Source organism: Bos indicus x Bos taurus, chromosome X, assembly GCF_003369695.1.
Source record: "Bos indicus x Bos taurus breed Angus x Brahman F1 hybrid chromosome X, Bos_hybrid_MaternalHap_v2.0, whole genome shotgun sequence".
Taxonomy (NCBI): domain Eukaryota; kingdom Metazoa; phylum Chordata; class Mammalia; order Artiodactyla; family Bovidae; genus Bos; species Bos indicus x Bos taurus.
Window position 1 is genome coordinate 87,744,978 of NC_040105.1, and position 26,037 is coordinate 87,771,014.

At 43.2% G+C, this 26,037-nt stretch overlaps 1 protein-coding gene and 1 non-coding gene across 3 annotated transcripts in view; one reads left to right on the top strand and one right to left on the bottom strand.

The window, feature by feature from the left end:
- The window catches only part of COL4A6 (collagen type IV alpha 6 chain), a 337,616-nt gene that overhangs the window by 189,058 nt on the left and 122,521 nt on the right, over positions 1 to 26,037 (top strand). The gene's annotated exons all lie outside the window — the stretch shown is intronic.
- Positions 12,457 to 12,563, bottom strand: LOC113888263. The gene has a single exon (XR_003509901.1). It is a non-coding gene; the product is annotated as a U6 spliceosomal RNA (small nuclear RNA).

Consider the following 26,037-nt stretch of genomic DNA (forward strand, 5'->3'; position numbering starts at 1 on the left):
TCCCCTTCTCCTTCTGCCTTCAATCTTTCCCAGCATCAGGGTCTTTGCCAATGAGTCAGTTCTTCACATCAGGTGGCCAAAGTATCAGAGTTTCAGCTTCAGCATCAGTCCTTCCAATGAATATTCAGGACTGATCTCCTTTAGGATGGACGGGTTGGATCTCCTTGCAGTCCAAGGGACTCTCAAGAGTCTCCTCCAACACCACAGTTCAAAAGCATCAGTTCTTTGGTGCTCAGCTTTCTTGATACTCCAGCTCTCACAACTATATATGACTAGTGGAAAAAACATAGCCTTGACTAGACGGAACTTTGAGGCAAAGTAATGTCTCTGTTTTTTAATATGCTGTCTAGGTTGGTCACAACTTTTCTCCCTAGGAGCAAGTGTCTTTTAATTTCACGGCTGCAGTCACCATCTGCAGTGATTTTAGAGCCCCCCAAAATAAACTCTGTCATTGTTTCTGCTTCCCCTTCTATTTGCCATGAAGTGATGGGACAGGATGCCATGATCTTAGTTTTCTGAATGTTGAGTTTTAAGCCAACTTCTTCACTCTCCTCTTTCACTTTCTTTAAGAGGCTCTTTAATTCTTCTTCGCTTTCTGCCATAAGGGTAGTATCATCTGCATATCTGAGGTTATTGATAATTCTTCCAGCAATCTTGATTCCAGCTTGTGCTTCATCCAGCCCAGTGTTTATCATGATGTACTCTGCATATAAGTTAAATAAGCAGGGTGACAACATACAGCCTTGACATACTCCTTTTCCAATTTGGAACCAGTCTATTGTTCCATGTCCGGTTCTAACTGTGGCCTCCTCACTTGCATACAGATTTCTCAGGAGGCAGGTCAGGTGGTCTGGTATTCCCATCTCTTTCAGAATTTTCCACAGTTTGTTGTGATCCACACAGTCAAAGGCTTTGGCATAGTTAATAAAGCAGAAGTAGATGTTTTTCTGGAACTCTCTTGTTTTTTCACTGATCCAACAGATGTTGGCAATTTGATCTCTGGTTCCTCTGACTTTTCTAAATCCAGCTTGAACATCTGGAAGTTCACGGTTCATGTACTGTTGAAGCCTGGCTTGGAGAAGTTTGAGCATTACTTTGCTAGTGTGTGAGATGAGTGCAGATGTGTGGTAGTTTGAGCATTCTTCGGCATTGCTCTTCTTTGCAATTGGAATGAAAACTAACATTTTCCAGTCGTGGGACCACTGCTGAGTTTTCCAAATTTGCCTGCATATTGAGGGCAGCACTTTCACGGCATCATCTTTTAGGATTTGAAATAGCTCAACTGAATTCCATCACCTCCACTAGCTTTGTTCATAGTGATGCTTCCTAAGACCCACTTGACTTCACATTCCAGGATGTCTGGCTCTAGGTGAGTGATCACACCATCATGGTTATCTGAGTCATGAACAACTTTTTTGTATAGTTTTTCTGTGTATTCTTGCCAGCTCTTCTTAATATCTTCTGCTTCTGTTAGGTCCATACCATTCCAGTCCTTTATTGAGCCCATCTTTGCATGAAATGTTCCCTTGGTATCTCTAATTTTCTTGAAGAGATCTCTAGTCTTTCCCATTCTGTTGTTTTCCTCTATTTCTTTGCATTGATCACTGAGGAAGGCTTTCTTTTTTCTCCTTGTTGTTCTTTGGAACTCTGCATTCAAATGGATGTACCTTTCCTTTTCTCCCTTGCCTTTCACGTCTCTTCTTTTCACAGCTATTTGGAAGGCTTCCTCAGACAATTATTTTGCCTTTTTGCATTTCTTTTTCTTGGGGATTGTCTTGGTCACTGCCTCCTGTACAATGTCATGAACCTCTGTCCATAGTTCTTCAGGTACTCTATCAGATCTAATCCCTTGAATCTATTTCTCACATCTACTGTAATGGTCTAGTAGTTTTCCCTACTTTGTTCAATTTAAGTCTGAATTTGGCAATAAGGAGTGCATGATCTGAGCCACAGTCAGCTAGTCTTGTTTTTGCTGATTGTAGAGCTTCTCCATCTTTGGCTGCAAAGAATATAATCAATCTGATTTTGGTATTGACCATCTGGTGATGTCCATGTATAGAGTCTTCTCTTGTGTTGTTGGAAGAGAGTGTTTTTTTATCACTAGTGTGTTCTCTTGGCAAAACTCTACTAACCTTTGTCCTGCTTCATTCTGTACTCCAAGGCCAAATTTGCCTGTTACTCCAGGTGTTTCTTGACTTCCTACCTTTGCATTCCAGTCCCCTATAATGAAGAGGACATCTTTTTTTGGTGTTAGTTCTAGAAGATTTTGTAGGTCTTCATAGAACAGTTCAACTTCAGCTTGTTCAGCATTACTGGTCAGGGCATAGACTTGTATTACTATGATATTGAATGGTTTGCCTTGGAAATGAACAGAGATCATTCTGTCATTTTTGAGATTGCATCCAAGTACTGCATTTTGGACTCTTTAGTTGACTATGATGGCTGCTCCATTTCTTCTAAGGGATTCTTGCCCACAGTAGTAGATATAATGGTCATCTGAATTATATCCACCCATTCCAGTCCATTTTAGTTTGCTGATTCCTGAAATGTCAATGTGCATTCTTGCCATCTCCTGTTTGCCCACTTCCAATTTATCTTGATTCATGGACCTAACATTCCAGGTTTCTATGCAACATTACTCTTCACAGCATTAAAGTTTACTTCCATCACGAGTGACGTCCACAACTGGGCGTTGTTTTTGCTTTGGCTCTGTCTTTTCATTCTTTTGGGAGTTATTTCTCCATTGATCTCCATTAGCATGTTGGGCACCTACCAACCTGGGGAGTTCATCTTTCAGTGTCCTATCTTTCTGCTCATACTGTTCATGGGGTTCTCAAGGCAAGAATACTGAAGTGGTTTTCCATTCCCTTCTCCAGTGGACCATGTTTTGTCAGAACTCTCCACCATGATCCATCTGTCTTAGGTGGCCCTGCATGGCATGGCTTATAGTTTCATTAAGTGAGACAAGGCTGTGGTTCATGTGATCAGATTGGTTAGTTTCCTGTGATTGTGGTTTTCAGTCTGTCTGACCTCTGATGGAGAAGGAAAGGAGGCTTACAGAAGCTTCCTGATGGGAGAGAAAGACTGAGGGTGAATCTGGGTTTTGTTCTGATGGGCAGGGCCATGCTCAGTAAATCTTTAATCCAATTTTCTGTTGATGGGTGGGGCTGTGTTCCCTCCCTCTTATTTGCCTGGGGCCAAACTGTGGTGGAGGTAATGAAGATAATGGCGACCTCCTTCAAAAGGCCCCATGCATGCACTGCTACACTCAGTGCCCCCAACCCTGCAGCAGGCCACCCCCGACCCACGCCTCCACCAGAGATTCCTGGACACTCCCAGGCAAATCTGGGTCAGTCTCTTGTGGGGTCACTGCTCCCTTCTCCTGGGTCCTGGTACATACAGGATTCTGTTTGTGCCCTCCAGGAGTCTGTTTCCCAGTCCTATATAAGTTCTGGCAGCTCTATGGTGGGGTTAATGGTGACCCCCTCTGAGAGGGCTTATGCCATACCCAGGTCTACTGCACCCAGAGCCCCTACCCCTGCAGCAGTCCACTGCTGACCCATATGTCCACAGGAGACATTCAAACACAGTTCTGTCTCAGTCTCTGTGGGGTCTCTGGGTCCTGGTGTGCACAAGGTTTGTTTGAGCCATCTGAGCATCTCTGGTGGGTATGGGGTTTGATTCTAAATGAGATTTTGCCCCTCCTACCATCTTCTTGGGGCTTCTCCTTTGCCCTTGGACGTGGGTTATCTTCTTAAAGTCACTCCAGCACTGCACAGCTACCCTTCCAGCACCTACCATCTTGCTGGCACTTCTCTGCCCTTGGACATGGGGTATCTCATTCCAGTGCTGGGCAGCCATAATTCCCAAGTACTATATATGCTAACAATTAATACCTAAAAGAGAAAAAATAATTCCACCTCAAAGGACCTCAGCAGAGATGATTCATGTTAATATACTCCCCCTTTCTCTCCATGTATGTAGATATATCTTTCCAGACTTTTATCGCATCCAAATATATACATAAGCATAATTCCATATTGTGGAAGGCAAAATGCTAAGATGGCTGTTCCCTGCCTATATGCTGTATATAATCCCCTTTTCTTGAGTGTGGGCAGATCTGTGAGTATGATGTGCTATCACTCCCTTAATCAAGTCATATTTTATGGAAAAGGTGTTAGGATAGTCACATCTGTAATCCCATTACATTATATAAGAATTTCCAGCCAACTTGGAAGAAGAATATTTGCATTGTGAAAGGGCCATGTGGCTGGGACCTGAGAGCGGCCTCTAGGGGATAAGAGTGATTCCCCAACAGTCAGCCAGTAAGAAATCTGGGACCTTAGTCTTGAGATCACAAGGCACTGAATTCTGCCAATAAGCAGTGAGCCTGGGTCAGAGCCCTGCTGATGCTGTGATTTCAACCTGGTGAGTGTACTAACTATATTTTCTTCTTGTCTGTTTTCTTGATGCTCTGGCCTTTGGGGCTTGCTGTCTAGGGAGAGACTGGCCCTCTCAGGACTACCCAGGTCTTAAAGATAGCAAATGACTGGCCCAGAAGAGTGCCTTTCATATGCAAACCAACCAATCCAGAGATGGTATCTGAACCACTTCCCTATTTGGCCTACCCTCTAAGAGGCAATATTCCTCTGCCCTAATCATCCCAGGGCCAGGTACCAGACAACTAGTGATAGCTCCAGTAGCCCAGAGCCCACTAAAATTCTTCAAACTAACTGTCCTAAACTTGATTACACTACCTTACCTTGCTGTTCTCATAGAAACTACAATAAAGGCCCTTGCCCATGCTTTTACCACATTTCTTCTGCCACCTGGCCAATCCTGGCACTTCTCATGTGGCCCTCTGTGGTGTGCTATGTCCCTCCTCTTGGGATCTATAGTAACAAATTATCTTTTCAATGGCAGTCATCTGATCTGTTGCACTCACTATCCTTGACTGATGATAAAACCTACATTTTAAAAGAGAGACCCGTGTGCATGTGTGCATGCTAGATCAGTCGTGTCCCACTCTTTGTGACCCCATGGACTATAGCCCGCCAGGCTCATCTATCCATGGGATTCTACAGGCAAGAATACTAGAGTGGGTTGCCATGCCCTCCTTCAGGGGATGTTCCCGACCTAGGCATTGAACCTGCATCTCTTATGTCTCCTGCATTATCAGGCAGGTTCTTTACCACTAGTGCCACCTGGGAAGCCGCAAGAGAGACTCTTAGCAGCAGTTAAACCATGCTCAGAGGCCTGGCTGATGGAAGTTGTGACTTAATAAATTTGTTTTGTTTTAAACTGCTAAGTTTGTGGAAATTTGTTATGCAATGATAAAAACTAAGATACACATAAAATTGAGATTTAAACATACTATATTCTTCTCTAACCTGTGTTGTTTTAATATAGCATATATGTTTGCAGAAAGTGAAAGTGAAAGTGAAGTTGCTCAGTCGTGTCCGACTCTTTGCAATCCGGTAGACTGTAGCCCACCAGGCTCCTCCATCCATGGGATTCTCCAGGCAAGAATACTGGAGTGGGTTGCCATTTCCTTCTTCAGGGGATTTTCCTGACCCAGGGATCGAACCCAGGTCTCCTGCATTGCAGGCGGACACTTTAACCTCTGAGCCACCAGGGAAGCCCCATATGTTTGCATATATATAGATAAATAGAAATAGATATATAGACATTCCATTAGAAAGCTTCCCAGGTGGCACTAGTGGTAAAGAACCCACTTGCCAATGCAGGAGATGTAAGAGACATGGGTTCAATCCCTGGGTCAGGAATTGATGAACAGGGAATGATGGACAGGGAAGCTTGGTGTGCTGCAGTCCATGCGGTCGCAAAGAGTTGGACATGACTGAGTGACTGAACTGAACTGAACAGTGTTATTAGGACAGTTTTCATGGGAAGATAGAAACTGGAGGCTGCTTATGCATGCATGGTGTGGCAGGAATGTTGAGGAGGTCTCAAGGAGCATTCCAACCAAAGGAAATGTTATGAGCAGTTTCAAAGAAGGGGATTAGGGTTCCAGGTATAAGCCTGAAGTTGGTAGTTGATGCAATGAGTGAAGTTAGAGCAACAGGGTTGTCACACAGAGGCTCTGATGATGTAAGAAACTGGGAGTCATTCTCATTCTGTGAAAAAAAGGAGAATGAACTGATTTTTCAAAATGATAGCTGGGGAAGATGACCAGAGTGCAACATGAAGAAAAGTCAGAGAAAACTTAAAAGCCAGGGGTCTCACAGGCTGTTGCAGTAAGCAAAGCATGGGGAATGGAGCCTTTTATAGGGCAGAGCAATGGAAGGGGAGAGAAGCAGGACAAATCCAGAGATGAAACTGAATAAAAGGCAAATTGGAAAGACCTGTTGGATGCAGGTTGCCAAGCTTTGGGCTTAGCAAGATAGTAATAAGGAATTTGGTCAAAGTGTATCTATTTTGGCATTGTAGTTAAAGGCAGGGTAAATTGATTAATTGGTTCAGCTGGTAAAGAATCTGCCTGCAATGTGGGAGACCTGGGTTTGATCCCTGGGTTGAGAAGATCCCCTGGAGAAGGGAAAGGCTACACACTCCAGTATTCCGGCATGGATAATTTCATAGACTGTATAGTCCATGGGGTCGCAAAGTCAGACACGACTAAGTGACTTTCACTTTCATTTTCAAACTGGTTAATTAGATTTCAAGTTCTCCTGTATCCCTGAGGGCAGCTGGATACTAAGAGAATTCATCGACTGTACGCTTTCGCTGAATCAGAGTGAATGGGTGACAGATTGATTTCACAAGGGAAACATGGTGGAAATGAAGTGGTTTGACAAAATCCGCATTTTCAGTCTTTATAAAGGAGAGAGCTCCCTTTGGACAGTTGCATCAGGTGAGAACCAGCAATCCCAGCTGCCAATAAAGAGAGCACACAATTTTTTTCCCCTTTACAGACCCCCAAGGTGGCACTTTCTAAGGCTGTGTCTGGTTGTAATTTATATTTTTGGCTCTGGTTCAAGCCTTGGCCTGTGACATGTAAGCTAGTCACTTGTAGCTGGAGCAGCAGATGGTCGTTCCTCCTTCCCTTAAATGGCTCAGTCTGCCCTGGATCTTTAGGAGTGTAAATAATTTACTCTCTAGTCCACTGATCCCAGTTAATATTACTTCTCAAAATACCCCTGCCTGTGCTCTTATATTTACTTATACTTTTCTTGCCAAGGTCTTCTAAATATCCCTTCTGATATTTATTTTATGGGTAGAAATACTGGCCTGACCCAAACTCTGAAGTAAATTGTGAAGGATGGGAGCATCTTTAGTCAGCCCAGTGGGATTTTTAAGTACAACTGTCCCCCTCCCTTGGGGGAGTTTTTTACCAGAAACAACCGTGTGAGATCCTGCTTTCCATCAAGGGTTTATTGGTTAATGAGGCCTGTGGCTGGTGTGGTTTTCCTGTGTTTAACTTTTGGAAGTCTCAGAGACAGTTGCTTGGAATAGAGAGCTGACAGAATTATTGCCCAGCAAGCCTGCTGGCCACAGCCCACAAGACTCCACCAACATCGATGAATTTTATGGCCAATTCAGTGAACAGAGCAAGTATTTGAAGAGGCACATGGAAGAGCTGTTGGCATCCTGTTCTGCTATCTGAAGAAGTCTGCAAGGCTTCTCATTAAGCCATTCTTTTTCTATCTCCTTTTACTCTAGGCTTTGTTGTTCTTCCTCAGCTGCCTGACCAGGGACTCATGGGCAGCAACGACTTCAGGATGAGGTCGCTGGGGTGGAACCTTGGGACTTAGCTCTGCCTCGTTTACTTGTGGCAAAGGGGACCCTTTCAATTAAGAACTGCAGTAACAGAGCATGACCAAATTCCACTTTATCCTAGCATTCCAGCCCTTCAAGCTACTACCACTCTAAAATAGTCCCTTGCATTTGTGTAAACCTTGGAGATTTTCTACTCTCATATATTATCACATTTGAGACTCATATCACATCTGCAAGTTAACATATTAAATAACTGTCACTATGTAACAAACCATCCCAGAACCCAGTGGCTTAAAACATTTCTCACCAGGCTGCAGCTTTCTTGGGCACAGGCCAGTATTAGTTGGGCTCAGTCATGACTCTGTGGCAAGCCCAGGAGTTACCTGGTTTAGGCTGGGAGTGGCTGTGTTTCACGTGTTCCTCATCCTCCCCCTAGAACCGCAGGCTAACCTGAGCTTGTTATTTTCGTGGTGAAGCAGAAATGCAAGAATGGGTAGAAACCGTAATGCCTCTTAAGGCCTGGCCTCATGATTGTCTTACTGTTATTTCCACATTGTCCAATTTGCCAAAGCAAGTTCCATGATCAAACCCAGAGTCAATGGATGGGAGATGGCAGGGGCAAAGAATTAGGGGTCAATAATGCAATTTTTCACAGGTAGCTAGGGCATATATAACTGCTCTCATTTCATAGATGAGAAACCAGTGACCCAGAGAACTGAAATGATTTGCCCAAGGTCACATGGAAAATTCTAATCCTCTCTGTTTTTTGGCAAGCTAAATTCCATGATCCCATAACGTATGTGGCTAGGTAAAGGTCCATGGCTCTTTTCTCATCAAGGAGGAATCCTTATGGCCTACTCATTTTCTCTTCTCTCTTATGCCCCTGGAATTTGCCTCCTTCACAGTCATCACCATCTACTCTTCCATTTGGACCTGTTTGGGGGTGAAGGATGGATGAAGTTCCTCTATTGAAATACATAGACACAAATTCTCCCATCCCTGAAACAGACATACCAATCTCTCCATTTTTAATAAAAATACTAAAAATTAATTTAAAATATTAGATCTTTAAACTAAACATCCCATGTTAGTTGAACCAGAGTGACATCAAACCTCAATATACCATGGTTCTTTGAAGAATGGGAGGATTATAAGTGTCTGAAATCTGAAATCTGTCAACATGGTTTTTACTAACTCTGAGCTTCACTTAGATGTTAACGGGTTCAGGCTAGCCCTTACCTGACTGCCTTTGTAGAGTTTTTGGTTGCCCTCAAATCGTGACTCTGCCCCATCCTGCCCAATCTGGTCTGGGTAGAATTTTCATCTGAGCTGCTCAGAGCCAGCCTAAAGAGATGTCAGCTGGTATCTTTGATACAGCCTGCAAGATTTTTTCAGGTGTGAGTCTCCATGGCAACCCTGTGTCTGTGGCTTCTGATACACTTGCACTGCTAACTATGGCTTCTGGCATAGTAAAGGTAGAAGGTACCATCTGACAAATTCTCCTCCTCGGGGTTTCTGACCAACATGCACTGGCAATGTGTTTGCCTTATATGAACCTTCTAGACAGAGGTCTCCATGACTCCAGTCTCTGAAAGCCTCTTCCTTTTCCTTAGCATGGTTCTCTTTTATCATTTTTTTAAAAAATTTGCAGCCTAACTTCCACAGCTGGTTGATATGGCTGTCTGGCTATACCATTCAGTGAGGCTCCGTCTAATCTCTTTTGATTCTAAGGGCTAACATGCCTTAGCCAGAGCAACGAGGCAGAGTCCTGATCTCTTTTCCCATACTTCCATGGAAGACTGGAAGACAGATTACTTGCAGTAATTTCTGGAGGCAGAAGGTAAGTGAGTAGCCTCTATAGTGGTAGAACCAAGAGGGAATGATGGTTGTCCTGGAGCCTTCAGAGATGATAGCTAAACCCAGAGAGAAGTAAATAAGGACAAGTTTGAAAAAAAAAAAAATGCTGCTACTCATAAAGAAACTAGGTACATATCCCCTTGTGGTCCCTGTTTATCTTGCTGGGTCAGTGCTAGAGAGAGAAAGAAGCAAAGAAGTCTGGTTAGGAGCATTGCCATAGATATATTTTTTAATTAATTATTTTTTATTTATTGGCTGTGCTGGGTCTTCATTGCTGTGTGCAGGCTTTTCTCTAGTTGTGATGAATGGGGACCACACTAGTTGCAGTATACAGGCTTCTCATGGTGGTGGCTTCTTTTGTTGTGGAGCATGGGCTCTAGGGTGCACGGGCTTCAGTAGTCCTGGCGTAGGGGCTTGGTTGCTCCACAACATGCGGGATCTTAGTTCCCAAACCAGGGATCAAACCCGTGTCTCCTGCATTGTCTAATGGATACTTAACCACTGGACCACCAGGGAAGTCCTGCCATAGATATTTTGCCTCCCTCGTTGGTACAGCCCACCATTGGAATATTAACAGAAAGCAAGAGGTGGCTGGTAGGGTGGCACCATATGTTATGCTTCCTGACTGGCTTGTCTAATCATTGACCACAGAGTATAATATTAGTAAGTGTGGGATCTTGAGCCAGACTACTTGGGCTTGAATGTCTTCTGATGTGTGACATTTAGTGAATTTCTTAATGCTTAATTATCTCATCTAGAAAATGGGCATAATCCGGCCTACTTCGTATGGTTGTCATGAGGATTAAATAATGTTTCTAAAGCTCTTGGCACCATTATAAGCACTAAATAAATACTAACCATTGTTAACACTAGCTGATGCACATTTTGGATGGGGGCATTTTCAAGAAGGAATTCAGTACAAGAATACATTGGGACTGTGATATACCTCTTGAGTGCTTCTTTTTCTTTTTTTGGCCATGCCACACAGTTTGTGGGATTTTAGTTTCCTGACCAGGGATTAAACTTATGCCCTCAGTACTGAAAGCACAGAGTCCTAACCAGTGGACCACCAGGGAACCCCCAAGTGTCCCTTTTTTAGTAAACTCTTAAATATAGTAAAAGCTCCCATCACTAACATCTACTTAACCAATATGGTAGATTGAGTTGATGCTTTTCCTTTCTACTGAAATATATACTGACCAATGCTCAGAGCACAAAGAAAGATTATGGGCAGTAAGTCACCCTTCGGTCGACCCATACACTTCTGCTCTCATGTGTCAAGTTGATGCTTACCAAGTTGTTTTCATTATCAGCTGGCACCGTTCATGGAACATACTGCCCTATAGCCAGTGAATTAAATATCATTTCTGTCATATGAGGTCACAAATATATTTAGCTTGATCTGGAAAAAAAAAAAAGATTTAGTTGTTTTGTCACCAAACCCATTTTTGCCAGTTGTACTTGCTAATATAATTAGATAACGTAAATTTATGAACTATGAATACAAAAGGAAGGCCACTGTTTCCACGTGAATGAAGTTCAGTTCTTTGGAAAGACTTGATAAAGAAAAGTTACTTTTAAAAACCTCTCTATTGTTAGGGGAAAAAAAACCATGAAGCTGGAAAGCAAATGGGATGTATTAGGGATGTAGTTTATGCAAGAAAGAGTCAGAAATTTCAGCCAAAGGACCCACGCTCAGAAAAAGCACCTTGCTTACGTCACATCACCAGATGGCTGAATGAATATGCATTTGTGTGTTTTAGGTTGAAATAAAGTGCTTAAGGACCATAAGTATAACTTTATATGATTCTTCACTCTAATCAATCAAGTACTTGTTATGCAAGAGAGTGTTATATATACAAGGGAGCTTCTACTATATGGCCAATGTATTGTGTTAAGTAGGACTTCCCGGGTGGCTCAGTTGTGAAGAATCCACCTGCCAATGCAGGAGATGGGGTGTGATCCCTGGGTTGAGAAGATCCCCTGGAGAAGGAAATGTCAACCCACTCCAGTATTCTTGCCTAGAGAATCCCATGGACAGAGCCTGGCACGCTATATTCCATGGGGTTGCAAAAGAGTCAGACACGACTTAGCGACTAAACAACAATTGTGTTAACTAATTTATATGCTCTGGGCTTGAAAGAAAGCTCAGTAGAGTCCATTTACCAGCTTTATTGGTGCAAGTTCGTAGTAGGCAGAATAATGCCCCCCCAAAGATGTCCACATCCTAATCCCTGGAACACGTGAACATGCTATGTTATATGCCAGGGGGAAATGAAGCTTGCAGATGGTAGTAATGTTGCTCATCAGTTGACCTTGAGATGGGAAGATTATCCTGGATTCCCTGGGATGTAATCACAAAGGTCTTTACAAGTGGAAGGAGGGAGGCTGAAGGGAGAATGTCAGAGTGATATGAGGTAAGAAAGACTTGACCCAAGTTGCTGGCTTTAAAGATAGAAGGAAGGGGCCATAAACAAAGGAATGCAGGCAGCATCTAGAATCTAGAAAGGCAAAGGAATGGATTTTACCCCAGAGCCTCCAGAAAGGAATACCATTCTGCCAACACTGATTTTAGCTCAGTGAGACATTTTCAAGACTTCTGACCCAGAATAATAAACTTGTGTTGATAAGCTACCAAGATTGTGGTAATTTGTTACAGCAGTAATAAGAAACTATTGTAGACATTGAGCTAAGTTGAAGACAAACAACAAATTGTATCCCCTAACCATCACCACCACCACCACCACCACCCCCCCTCCCTGTCCTGCAACTGTGCTTATAGGAAACCTAGTCCCTTCATAATTTCAAGTACCATAGACACAGAATTTATACTTAATATCTGGCTCTGGACTTAGAAGCACCATTTTTTTTAAACACTTCACAAATTTACATGTCATCCTTGCTTGGAGGCCATGCTAGTCTTATCTGTATCACTCCAAATATAGTATAGGTACTACTGCAGTGAGCACAGAAGCACCATATTTACTAAGTTCCTACCATTTGCCAGGCAGTATGCTAAATTCTGGGCTTTCCTGTGGCTCAGTGGTAAAGAATCTGCCTGCAATGCTGGAGATGAAGGAGACATGGGTTTGATCCATGGGTTGGGAAGATCCCTTGGAGAAGGGCATGGCAACCCACTCCAACATTCTTGCCTGGAGAATCTCATGGAGAGAAGACCCTGGTGGGCTATAGTCCATGGGGTTGCAAAGTCAGACATGACTGAGCACACACTCATGCATGCTAAATGCTAAGGCCTCATTTGTAAAAATTATTTTTTAATTTATTTGGTGATGCTGGGTCTTCACTGAAGCATGCAGGATCTTAGTTGCAGCATGTGGGATCTAGTTCCCTGACTAGGGATTGAGCCCAGGTCCCCTGCATTGGGAACAAGGAGTCTTGGCCACCACATCATCAAGGAAGTCCCCACTAAGGCCTCTTCGATGAACAGCATAAATAAAGGATCTGTCTTTGTAGAGCTCTCAGGCTATTTTCATTATGTCTTCCCATTTCAAAACCTATACTTAACAGGAAGGTGGTTCTCAACAGCTTCCTGTTTCTTGACTGAGGAATACCTAGTTTTCTGTTCATTTGTAAAACAGAATGTTTTGGGCCATTACAAACTCCACTCTTCCTCTAATCCTTTTTTTCAGATTGCTTTGGATTTGGAAGTCCAAGATCTCTTCTTTCACTCATTCACCCATCCTACAAAGTGACTTTCCTGTATTCTATTGTTACAGTCTTCCAACATAAAAATATCAGCAACAAAACAGTTATTTCCACCAAGGAAAGAGGATGAATCCTTCATGCTCCATCTTCCCACATGACTATGTTCATTGTGAGCTTTCCACTCCATTCAGGTGTTTTCCTCCATCCAAAATGGGGGACCTTATGAACCCCAAGTCTCTCCTATAGATAAGGTCCAGCTCATGCCTACTTTCAACAATAGCCTCCCCAGCCATAGCAGCTCACCTTTGCCTCTATAGTATGCAGTTCTGAGTCATACCCTTGTGCCCCAAATTACTGGTCATTTTGTCCTCTATTACATGTAGTATCTGTGTTTTATTGCCTTCCTTATTGGACACCCCTTCAATGGTTTCCCACTATCCTAAGAATAAGGTCCAAACTCTTCATCGTATAGCACTGTGAGTCATCATGATCTGATGGCCCTGTCTTCCTCTCCACATTCCAGCGCCATTCTCCACCCTTCCCCACCATCTGTCTTAGTCTTTTAAAGCTGCTATGGGCTTTCCTGGTGGCTTAGATGATAAACGGCTTCCCTCATGGCTCAGCTAGTAAAAGAATCTACCTGCAATGCAGGAGACCTGGGTTCGATCCCTGGGTTGGGAAGATCCTCTGGAGAAGGGAAAGGCTACCCACTCCAGTGGCCTGGAGAATTCCACAGACTGTACAGTCCATGGGGTCACAAAGTGTCAGAATGACTGAGCGACTAAACTGAACTGAACTGAATCCCACTCATAAGGGCTCCACCTTCATGCCCAAATCACCTCCCAAAGGCCCCACCTCCAAATACCATCACACTGAGGAAGTAGGTTTCAACATATTAATTTGGCAAATACACAAACAGTTTATAGTACTATCCTCAGCAACCATTCTGATATTTTCAGTTCCTGCTAGATGGTAGTTATAATGATTGTTGTTGTTTAGTTGCTCAGTCATGTCTGGCTCTTTGAGACCCCATGGACTGTAGCCTGTCAGGCTCCTCTGTCCATGGGATTCTCCAAGCAAGAATACTGGAGTGAGTTGCCATTCCCTTCTCCAGGGAATTTTCCCAACCTGTGTCTCCTGCATTGCAGGTGGATTCTTTGCCATCTGAGCCACCAGAGAAGCCCTACAGTATACACACACACACACAAATACTAATTAAAAACAATGTTGGCATCTTTGTAGAGTCCAGTCAAAACATACCTTTGTTAAGTCTTAGGCAACTTATATATGAAGGAAGAAATGATGGCAGAGAATGTGCCCTGTGTTTGGGGATTCCCCCTGAACCTGGAATCCTGAAATTCACTCCCATTTCCTTTCCTATCATTTAAATGGTGTTGGTTAATACCATTTAGAAATTTTGCAGTGTTGTTTGTCTCAAGTACTACATAATTTTCTCCATATGAATTAATTGGATATTTTGTAAGATAAACAAGCTAGATATAATTGGCCCTATTGGATAGATCATGCTGTGTGTGCTAAGTCGCTTCAGTGATCTCCAACTCTGTGACACTATGGACTGTAGCCCACCAGGCTCCTCTGTCCATGGGATTCTCCAGGCAAGAATACTGGAGTGGGTTGCCATGCCCTCCTCTGAGGGCTCTTTCCTACCCAGGGATTGAACCCATGTCTGTTACATCTCCAGCATTGGCAGGAAGTTTCTTTATCACTAGTGCCACCTGGGAACATAGAGCGGTGACTCTTAAACTGAATGTGAAGCAGGATCACCCAGAGTGCTTGCCAAATTTGCTAATTCCCAAAGGCAAGCCCAATTCTGATTCTTTAGATCTAGCGTGTAGCCCAGGAATCTGTATTTTAAAGCTCCTCCCAAGTCATTCTGAAGCCTATTGGCCAGGCTAATAATAATATTAGCTACCATTCAATGATAATTACTGTTTGCCAGGCACTGATATGTTCTAAGAGGCCTTATAGAAAGCTACCATTATGTAATTTAATCTTTTCCACTAGTCTATGAGGAAGGTATTCATTTAATCCCTCATTTTGCAGATGAGAGAGCTGAGGCTAAGAGAGGTTAAGTAATTTTGCCTAGAGTCACACAGATAATAAATCACAGAGCCGCTCAATATTATTCTAATTCTAAAGCCCTCTTCTTTCCCTTAATTCCAGGCTACTTGCCTCCCCTAAGGCTTTCCTCATTTGTAGACTTCTGGTTCCTTGGTAGGTTCAGTGTGCACCTACCTCTCCAATCCTAATGAGAGTTACAATCTGTTGCCTTTAAAGGTGCTTTACAATTTAGTGACTAAGCAACAACAACAATGGGAAAAGCTCTGTCTTCCAACAGTTCTTTGTTCTGCATTTGTGCAAAACATGAGTGTCCAGGAAGAGGCCCCGTTTTTTTTTTTTTAATGGCATAAATATAGACATTTATTTACTTATTTATTTTTAAATTTTTTATTGTGGTAAAAGTCACATAATATAAAACATACTCTTTTAACCATATTTAACTGTACAATTCAGTGGCACTAAGGACATTCACATTGTTGTGCAACTCTTACCATCATCCATCTCCTGAGTTTTTCACTTGTCTAAACTGAAACTCTGTCCCCATTAAATACTAAATGCCTATTCCCCCTCCCCACCCCACCCCTGGCCCCTGGCATCTCCCAATATACTTTCTGACTCTGTGAATTCGACTGTTCTAGGTATTGCATTTAAGAGGAAGTCACTTATAGAATAAAAAAAATTATGTTCTTTCTGCCCTCCTCACATACCACATTAATTATCAGGTACAGAAGAAACTGCTGAAACTTCTGGCCCACTTGGCCTCTCTTCTCCTCCAAAACCAGGAAGCAGTACAGCAAGAGAAGAGCTTCATTTCTGAAGTTCAAGTGCTCTCTCTCATGTACCATTGTTGTTGTTGTTCAGTCGCTCAGCTGTGTCCAACTCTTTGCAACCCCGTGGACTGCAGCATGCCAGGCTTCTCTGTCCTTCACTATCTCCTGTAGTTTGCTCAAATTCATGTCCATTGAGTCAATGATGCCATCCAGCCATCTCATCCTCTGTCGTCCCCTTCTCCTCCAGCCCTCAATTTTTCCCAGCATCAGGGTCTTTTCCAATGAGTTGGCTCACGTACCATATGAAGTATATGAAGTGTGTTTGTCATTCAGTCATGTCTGACTCTTTGTGAGCCCATGGACTGCAGCCTGCAAAGCTCCTCTGTCTGTGGAATTCTCTAGGCAAGAACACTGGAGTGGGTTGTCATGTCCTTTTTCAGGGGATCTTCCCAACCCAGGGATCAAACTCAGGTCTCACACATTGCAGGCAGATTCCTTACCATCTGAGCCACCAGAGAAGCCCTCATGTACCATAGCCTGGGACAGAAGTTCAGCATGCTGCATATGAGTCCTGTGATAAGACAACCGTCAAAGGGTAGAATGTTTATGGAATGTGGATCAGGATATACAAACAAGAACTCTAATTTGGATTTGAGGTAAATACTGAGTGAACTCCCTTTATACTTGGGAACTCCTGTACACTTGATATTAGGAGGTCATACAGAGTCCCTCCATGAGCTCAATACAATAAATTCCTCTGCTGAAGGCTTTCTACTTACATCAGAAGCTGAGGTTGAATGTGTTTCACTTGGTAGTAGAGGTAGCTAGATGAGGGATTTGTCTACTGCACCCACCTCTGGCTTCTACCTTCTCTTACTTAAAAAAAAATGTCCTGGTAAACAGCAATCTGGACCCTTAAGTATGATACTAGAAGCAGAAGCTTGAAGGGTTCTCCATAAGTTGTTTTATTTCTACCAGGCAGGATCTAAGGTAAAGATGGCAAACAGTAGTTTCATGCCCACTCCATGTGTGAGAGTAGCTGCCTAGAACAATATAGTGAATAGAATTATGTGGCCACTGTTGGGTTCTGCAGGAAAGAGTGCCAGAATTGATTAGTGATGTCTGCCACGAACATTAAAGTTTGCCAGCAAATGATCTACTTTTTTGGCTTGGAGCTCTTGCTTGGGGCTATTAGCTCCTTAACCTGATTGTACACAAATCACAGGAAGCTTTTTAAAAAATACTGGCACCTGGAGTCCACCCCAGATTAATTAAATTAGATTTCTCTGGAGGTAAGATTCAGCTGTCCAAGCATCCAAGGTTGAGGACCACTGCTCTGTACCATCACAGATATACAGAAGACCTAACTCAGTAGTTCTCAAGTGTACTTTCTCCAACAAGGACATGCCAGGCTGGTTGCGTGAGAATTGTCTGAATAACTTGTTAAACTGGAGGTCCCTGGGACCAAATCCTCAGACTTTGAATGTGGAAGTACGGGGATAGGTCTCAAGAATTTGTATTTTTAAAAACTTCACGGTAGGAAGCTGATATGCAGCCAGGTTTGGAACCCACTGTCCTAAGCTCTTCTTTTATTTACTATTACTTATTGATTTTAATTGGAGGATAATTACTTTATAATATTGTGATGGTTTTTACCATACATCAATATGAATCAGCCATACATATACATGTGTCCCCCTCCATTCTGAACTCCCCTCCCACCTCCACCCCACCTCATGCCTCCAGGTTGTCACAGAGCACTGGTTTTGGGTGCCCTGAGTCATATATCAAACTCCCACTGGCTATATATTTTTACATATGGTAATGTATATGTTTCAATGCTATTCTCTCAAATCACCCCACCCTTTCCTTCTCCCACTGAGTCCAAAAGTCTGTTCTTGATGTCTGTGTCTCCTTCGCATGCTCTTCTTAATGCCTCAAATAAATGACAGCTCTGAGGAGAACCATGCACTCTAGGGCAGTGGCTTTCAACCCTGACTGCGCATCAGCATTTCCTGGGAAACTTGAGAATAAGAACAGTTGTTACTGTTGTTGTTGTTTAGTCACTAAGTCATGTCTGACTCTTTGCCTCCCTCTGGACTGTAGCCCACCAGACTCCTCTGTCCATAGGATTCTCCAGGCAAGAATACTGGAGTAGGTGGCCATGCCCTCTTCCAGGGGATCTCCACCACTCAGAGATCGAACCTGGGTCTCCTGCGTGGCAGGCAGATTCTTTACCACTGAGCCACCTTGGAAACCCTAGAGACACCAGTTCTTGAGTCTAACTCCAGATCAATTAAATCAGACTCTCTAGAGTAGAACTTGGATGGTTCTAATGTGTAGCTAACACCCTAAGAATAGCTGCTTTAAGAAGTAGGATGCAGGAACCTCATTTGGGAAATTCATCAGGTAGATTTCATTTCTCTTTTGCTATGGATTTTGTCCCTGACTTAGTCTATTGCTTTGACTTGATGTTAGGTGGCAGAACCACTTCTGTTTCTCAAACCTTGTTTACCCACTAGAATCTATCATTTATTATGGTTATTTTGGTCTTATCGGTCTTCCTGAACTATGTAAACATTGGCTGCAGTGGCTGACTCATTTTTTTACACAAAGAGCTACTGTGTGTATCTGGATGTTTATAAAATGTAGATTCCAATATTTTCTACTTCCATTAAGAAAAGTTTATGAGGATCATTTTTAAAATTTTTATTTAGATAATCAAATGAAAATTAGGGTAATTGATGCTTTTAAGAGATAGAGTCATTGTAAAGACAAAGTTGTGTTTCAAGTGAGAGGCCTTTGACGGCCCTCACTGTGAATTAGTAGGAGCAAAAAGATCAGTTTAACTTACCCATCCATGACTGGCTCTTGTAGGGGAGAAAAAGTTTTCCTTCATCCTCTTAGTGTCCTTGGCAGGGTCTAAATTACACTGAGAGAGAGACAGAGAAGCAGGGGAAAAGCATACAAATTACTTTAAGTTTTACATGATATGAGAACTTTTAGAGGGAACTGGAGACAACAAGAAGCAGTTACACTTGTGTTTTAGGCTAGGTTTGATGAAGAGTGGGCAGTTGTATAGAAATATGATAAATTAAGTGATGGCAAGAGTGAACGTTGACATTCTAGGAATCAGCGAACTAAAATGGACTGGATGGGTGAATTTAACTCGGATGACCATTATTTCTACTACTGTGGGTAGGAATCCCTTAGAAGAAATGGAGTAGCCATCACGGTCAACAAAAGAGTCTGAAATACAGTACTTAGATGCAATCTCAAAAATGACAGAATGATCTCTGTTCGTTTCCAAGGCAAACCATTCAATATCAGAGTAATCCAAGTCTATGCCCCAACCAGTAACATTGAAGAAGCTGAAGCTGAACGGTTCTATGAAGACATACAAGACTTTCTAGAACTAACACCCAAAAAAGGTGTCCTTTTCATTATAGGGGACTGGATTGCAAAAGTAGGAAGTCAAGAAACATCTGGGGTAACAGGCAAATTTGGCCTTGGAATTTGGAATGAAGCAGGGCAAAGGCTAATAGAGTTTTGCCAAGAGAACACACTGGTCATAGCAAACACCCTCTTCCAATAACACAAGAGAAGACTCTACACATGGACATCACCAGATGGTCAACACCAAAATCAGATTGATTATATTCTTTGCAGCCAAAGATGGAGAAGCTCTATACAGTCAGGAAAAACATGACTGGGAGCTGACTGTGACTTAGATCATGAACTCCTTATTTCCAAATTCAGACTTCAATTGAAGAAAGTAGGGAAAACCACTAGACCATTCAGGTATGACCTAAATCAAACCCCTTATGATTATACAGTGGAAGTGAGAAATAGATTTTAGGGACTAGATCTGATAGATAGAGTGCCTGATGAACTATGGATGGAGGTTCCTGACATTGTACAGGAGACAGGGATCAAGACAATCCCCATGGAAAAGAAATGCAAAAAACCAAAATGGCTGCCTAGGAGACCTTACAAATAGCTGTGAAAAAAAGAGAAACAAAGAGCAAAGGAGAAAAGGAAAGATATAAGCGTCTAAATGCAGAGTTTCAAAGAATAGCAAGGAGAGATAAGAAAGCCTTCCTCAGCGATCAGTGCAAAGAAATAGAGGAAAACAACAGAATGGGAAAGACTAGAGATCTCTTCAGGAAAATTAGAGACACCAAGGGAACATTTCATGCCAAGATGGGCTTGATAAAGGACAGAAATGGTATGGAACTAACAGAAGCAGAAGATATTAAGAAGAGGTGGCAAGAATACACAGAAGAACTGTACAAAAAAGATCTTCATGACCCAGATAATCATGATGATGTGATCACTCACCTAGAGCCAGACATCCTGGAATGTGAAGTCAAGTGGGCCTTAGAAAGTATCACTATGAACAAAGCTAGTGAAGGTGATGGAATTCCAGTTGAGCTATTTCAAATCCTGAAGATGATGCTGTGAAAGTGCTGCACTCAATATGCCAGCAAATTTGGAAAACTCAGCAGTGGCCACAGGACTGGAAAAGGTCAGTTTTCATTCCTATCCCAAAGAAAGGCAATGCCAAAGAATGCTCAAACTACTGCACAATTGTACTCATCTCACATGCTAGTAAAGTAATGCTCAAAATTCTCCAAGCCAGGCTTTAGCAATACGTGAACCATGAACTTCCAGATGTTCAAGCTTGTTTTAGAAAAGGCAGAGGAACCAGAGATCAAATTGCCAACATTTGCCAGGTCATCGAAAAAGTAAGAGTTCCAGAAAACCACCTATTTCTGCTTTATTGACTATGCCAAAGCCTTTGATTGTGTGGATCACAATTAACTGTGGAAAATTCTGAAAGAGATGGAAATACCAGACCACATGACCTGCCTCTTGAGAAACCTATATGCAGGTCAGGAAGCAACACTTAGAACTGGACATGGAACAACACACTGGTTCCAAATAGGAAAAGGAGTACATCAAGGCTGTATATTGTCACCCTGCTTATTTAATTTATATGCAGATTACATCATGAGAAACGCTGGACTGGAAGAAGCACAAGCTGGAATCAAGATTGCTGGGAGAAATATCAATAACCTCAGATATGCAGATGACACCACCCTTATGGCAGAAAGTGAAGAGGAACTAAAAAGCCTCTTGATGAAAGTGAAAGAGGAGAGTGAAAAAGTTGGCTTAAAGCTCAGCATTCAGTAAACTAAGATCATGGCATTTGGTCCCATCACTTCATGTGAAATAGATGGGGAAACTGTGGAACAGTGTCAGACTTTATTTTTGGGGGGGGGGGCTCCAAAATCACTGCAGATGATGATTATAGCCATGAAATGAAAAGATGCTTACTCCTTGGAAGGAAAGTTATGACCAACCTAGATAGCATATTCAAAAGCAGAGACATTACTTTGCCAACAAAGGTCCATCTAGTCAAGGCTATGGTTTTTCCAGCGGTCATGTATGGATGTGAGAGTTGGACTGTGAAGAAAGCTGAGCGCTGAAGAATTGATGCTTTTGAACTGTGGTGTTGGAGAAGACTCTTGAGAGTCCCTTGGACTGCAAGGAGATAAAACCAGTCCATTCTAAAGGAGATCAGTCCTGGGTGTTCATTGGAAGGACTGATGCTAAAGCTGAAACTCCAATACTTTGGCCACCTCATGCAAAGAGTTGACTCGTTGGAAAAGACCCTGATGCTGGGAGGGATTGGGGGAAGGAGGAGAAGGGGACAATAGAGGATGAGATGGCTGGATGGCATCACGGACTCAATGGACATGAGCTGAGTGAACTCTGGGAGTTGATGATGGACAAGGAGGCCTGGCGTGCTGCAATTCATGGGGTTGCAAAGAGTTGGACACGAGTGAGCGACTGAACTGAACTGAACTGAAGAAGTATGAGGTAAGTGTAATAAACTGGGGAACACTTAGCAAGGCCTGTTTGTTCAGATTTTTCTTGGCATCTCTTTGTCTTTGAAAGACAAGGATGCTCCTTTCCTCTAGGTATGGGGAGGTCATCTCTCACATGAGGGTTTTACGACCTGTTTCAGGGGAGAAGGGTAGGGGAAGGTCAGAGTGACCTTCCTACATCTGCTGTTGTCTCAGATTCCTTCAGCTTAAAATATTCATTATGCCGAGCTTCCATATTTGAGGGGTAGCATGCCCTGTACCCCATCACCCGGTTGGTCCTTTCTGAAGCAAATGGAATCTCTCTGATTTCTTTTTTTAGAAGCTAGACAACCATAGATAGAGCCAGTCTAGCAGGGATGATCACACCAGACTTGGTAAGCTTTTCAGAATACAGTAGGACTCCTTTTATTCCTCAAAATGCATTTTTGAAAAATTCCATCTATTTCCCCACTTAGGCTTGACTTTGCATCATTAGTGATTAATATACTTGGTTTAAACCTTTCCTCATCAGATCCATGGAGAAGGCAATGACAACCCACTCCAGTACTCTTGCCTGGAAAATCCCATGCACAGAGGAGCCTGGTGGGCTGCGGTCCATGGGGTCGCTGAGTCAGACATGACTGAGCGACTTCACTTTCCCTTTTCACTTTCGTGCATTGGAGAAGGAAATGGGAACCCACTCCAATGTTCTTGCCTGGAGAATCCCAGGGACGGCCGAGCCTGGTGGGCTGCCGTCTATGGGGTCGCACAGAGTCGGACACGACTGAAGCAACTTAGCAGCAGCAGCAGCAGATCCATGTTTTCAAGTATAAACAGGGCTAACCCATTAAGTCCCCAATACCTCCAATGTGTACTCTCAGGAAGGAAGAGCCATGATTATCTTGGTGAAGAAATGATACATAAAAGAGAGGTTAAAAGGACCTCACATGGGGTTCCCTGCTGGCTCAGATGGTAAAGAGTCTGCCTACAATGCAGGAGACCTAGGTTTGATTCCTGGGTCAGGAGGGATGATCCCCTGGAGAAGGAAATGGCAACCCCTCCAGTATTCTTGCCTGAAGAATTCCATGGACAGAGGAGCCTGGCGGGCTGCAAAGAGGTCACAAAGGGAGCCTAAGGCTTTGAGGACTAACTCCTCTTTAATGCAAGTTGTTTTTTCCTGCGCTTCTCATTTTAGGAATTCCTTGCAGCGGTAACCTGTTTTAAAAACCAATATGAGTCCTTCAAAGGGATGTTGGGCCCTTACCGCTTAAGAATAAGGGTATAGAGTCCTTCCGGGGGTGGGGGCATGGGGAATGAGACAGGCCTAGGACCTGGGACCCTTGGCTGTAGTGCTGCAATGCTTGCAACTGAACACACATTTCCTCCAGCAACAAAATACAAGGAAACTATGTTGTTGTTTGTGTGTTGTTTAGTCCCTAAGTTGTGTCTGACTCTTTGTAACCCCAGGAGCTCACCAGGCTCCTCTGTCCATGGGATTTCCCAGGCAAGAATACTGGAGTGGGTTGCCATTTCCTTCTCCAGGGGATCTTCCTTAACCAAGGGTCAAACCCATGTCTCCTGCACCCCCTGCATTGGCAGGAGGATTCTTTAAGCCCACAAAGAAACTAAATGGGAGTAAAAATAACTGCATGTATGCACAGTTAGGGTAAATTCTGGACAAAACATAGAAAGAGACCAGAAACACCCAACTGCCACTTTTGAGGAGCCTGGAGCAAAAGCAAGGGGTCAGGAGCAAAAGCAGGGTACTGTGCATGCCCCCTGCACAAAACACCAGCTAAGGGGTGAGCAAATCACCTAAGCCACCCTTCCAACCTGACCCTTGAACATACCCCTACCCTCATCCCATATAAGGAACAAGCTTTCCCCCCATCCTCAGGGAGCAAGCAAGCAAGAGAACCTGCTATTTCTTCTCAGTCCCCTCCTGCTGCAGCAGGGGCCCAATAAAACCTTGCCTGAAAAAAGAAAACTGACGTGAGTCCTTTGAGAAACAGTGTGCTGGGACCCAGCCATCGCTGTAGCCCCAGCACCTGGTTCAGGGTAGTTGAGGGAATGGTAGCCAATGAAAATCTACCATCGCAGAACTACCATGGGAGGTTTTGGATCCAGCCTTGGACCCAGCCAAATGAGTCCCAACAGCCAAACTTTTGGAGGACAGCCTAATAGTCCTTGTAAACAAGACCATTTCCTTTCCCCTCTGCCCATGGAACAGGACCCAGTAAATCCCTCACTGGTACAGTATCCCCATCCATGTGCTCAGAGAATAGACCATTGTATTTTTGCCAAGAGCTGGCTATCCAGTGAATAATCTGTTCCTATACATTTACACTCAGTGCGGAGTATCCTAGGACATGTTTATACTCAAGAAAGGTTAGTGTTAACATTGTGTCAAGGGATTAATCTCTTTTAATTGCAAATGTCAAGAATAAACCCCCTTCTTTGGGGCCTAGATGTATGACTTTGCTAAATATTTATAGATAACTTGGAATGTTTACTCTTCATTCTGGAGCTAGGTATTTACTTGCACAATTGCATACTCTTCCCCAACCTCCTACCCCATTCAGTGTTCTCCTGATGTTTTCTCTCTATAAGGAGCAACAGGGAGATAATGGGCATACCTGGCTACTGGAATAGAGCTACTGATGTTGGGGGGAGCTGACCCCAAGCTAGTAGTGTAACCAGAAAAATACTATAGGTATATTACCAGGATCATGGAATGAGGAGAGGCCTCAGAATCAGGAATCCTGGAGTCTAGTCCCCAGTCTGCTATCAATTAGCTGTTTGACCTTTGCTGGGCCTCAGTTTCCTCATCAAGAAAACAAAAGAGATGAATTTGAATTTTTAAAATTTCTTCCAGCTCTGAATCATCATGGAAATGCTCTCTAAGCCATTTTGAAAGCCCTACCCACTCCAGGTGTGATACTCAGGCCCTCTGGAGCAGAGCCATTCTATAGTACTTTCTGCCATGATGGAAATGTCTAATAAGGTAGCCTCTTCAGTTCAGTTCACTTCAGTTCAATCGCTCAGTCATGTCTGACTCTCTGCGACCCCATGGACTGCAACACTCCAGGCCTCCCTGTCCATCACCAACTCCCAGAGTTTACCCAAATTCATGTCCATTGAGTCAGTGATGCCATCCAACCATCTCATCCTCTGTTGTCCCCTTCTCCTGCCCTCAATCTTTCCCAGCATCAAGGTCTTTTCAAATGAGTCAGCTCTTCGCATCAGGTGGCCAAAGTATTGGAGTTTCAGCTTCAACAGCCCAGGACTGATCTCCTTTAGGATGGACTGGTTGGATCTCCTTGCAATCAAAGGGACTCTCAAGAGTCTTCTCCAACACCACAGTTCAGAAGCATCAATTCTTCAGTGCTCAGCTTTCTTTGTACTCCAACTCTCACATCCATACATGGCCACTGGAAAAAACATAGCCTTGACTAGACAGACCTTTGTTGGCAAAGTAATGTCTCCGCTTTTTAATATGCTATCTAGGTTGGTCATAATTTTCCTTCCAAGGAGTAAGTGTCTTTTAATTTCATAGCTGCAATCACCATCTGCAGTGATTTTGGTGCCCAGAAAAATAAAGTCAGCCGTGGTTTCCAATGTTTCCCCATCTATTTGCCATGAAGTGATGGGACCGGATGCCATGATCATAGTTTTCTGAATGTTGAGCATTTAGCCAACTTTTTCACTCTCCTCTTTCACTTTCATCAAAAGCCTCTTTAGTTCTTCTTCACTTTCTGCCATAAGGGTGGTGTCATCTGTATATCTGAAATTACTGATATTTCTCCCAGCAGTCTTGATTCCAGCTTGTGCTTCATCCAGCCCAGTGTTTCTCATGATGTACTCTGCATAGAAGTTAAATAAGCAGGGTGAAAATACACAGCCTTGACATACTCCTTTTCCTATTTGGAACCAGTCTCTTGTTCCATGTCCAGTTCTAACTGTTGCTTCCTGACCTGCATACAGATTTCTCAAGAGGCAGGTCAGGTGGTCTGGTATTCCCATCTCTTTCAGAATTTTTCACAGTTTATTGT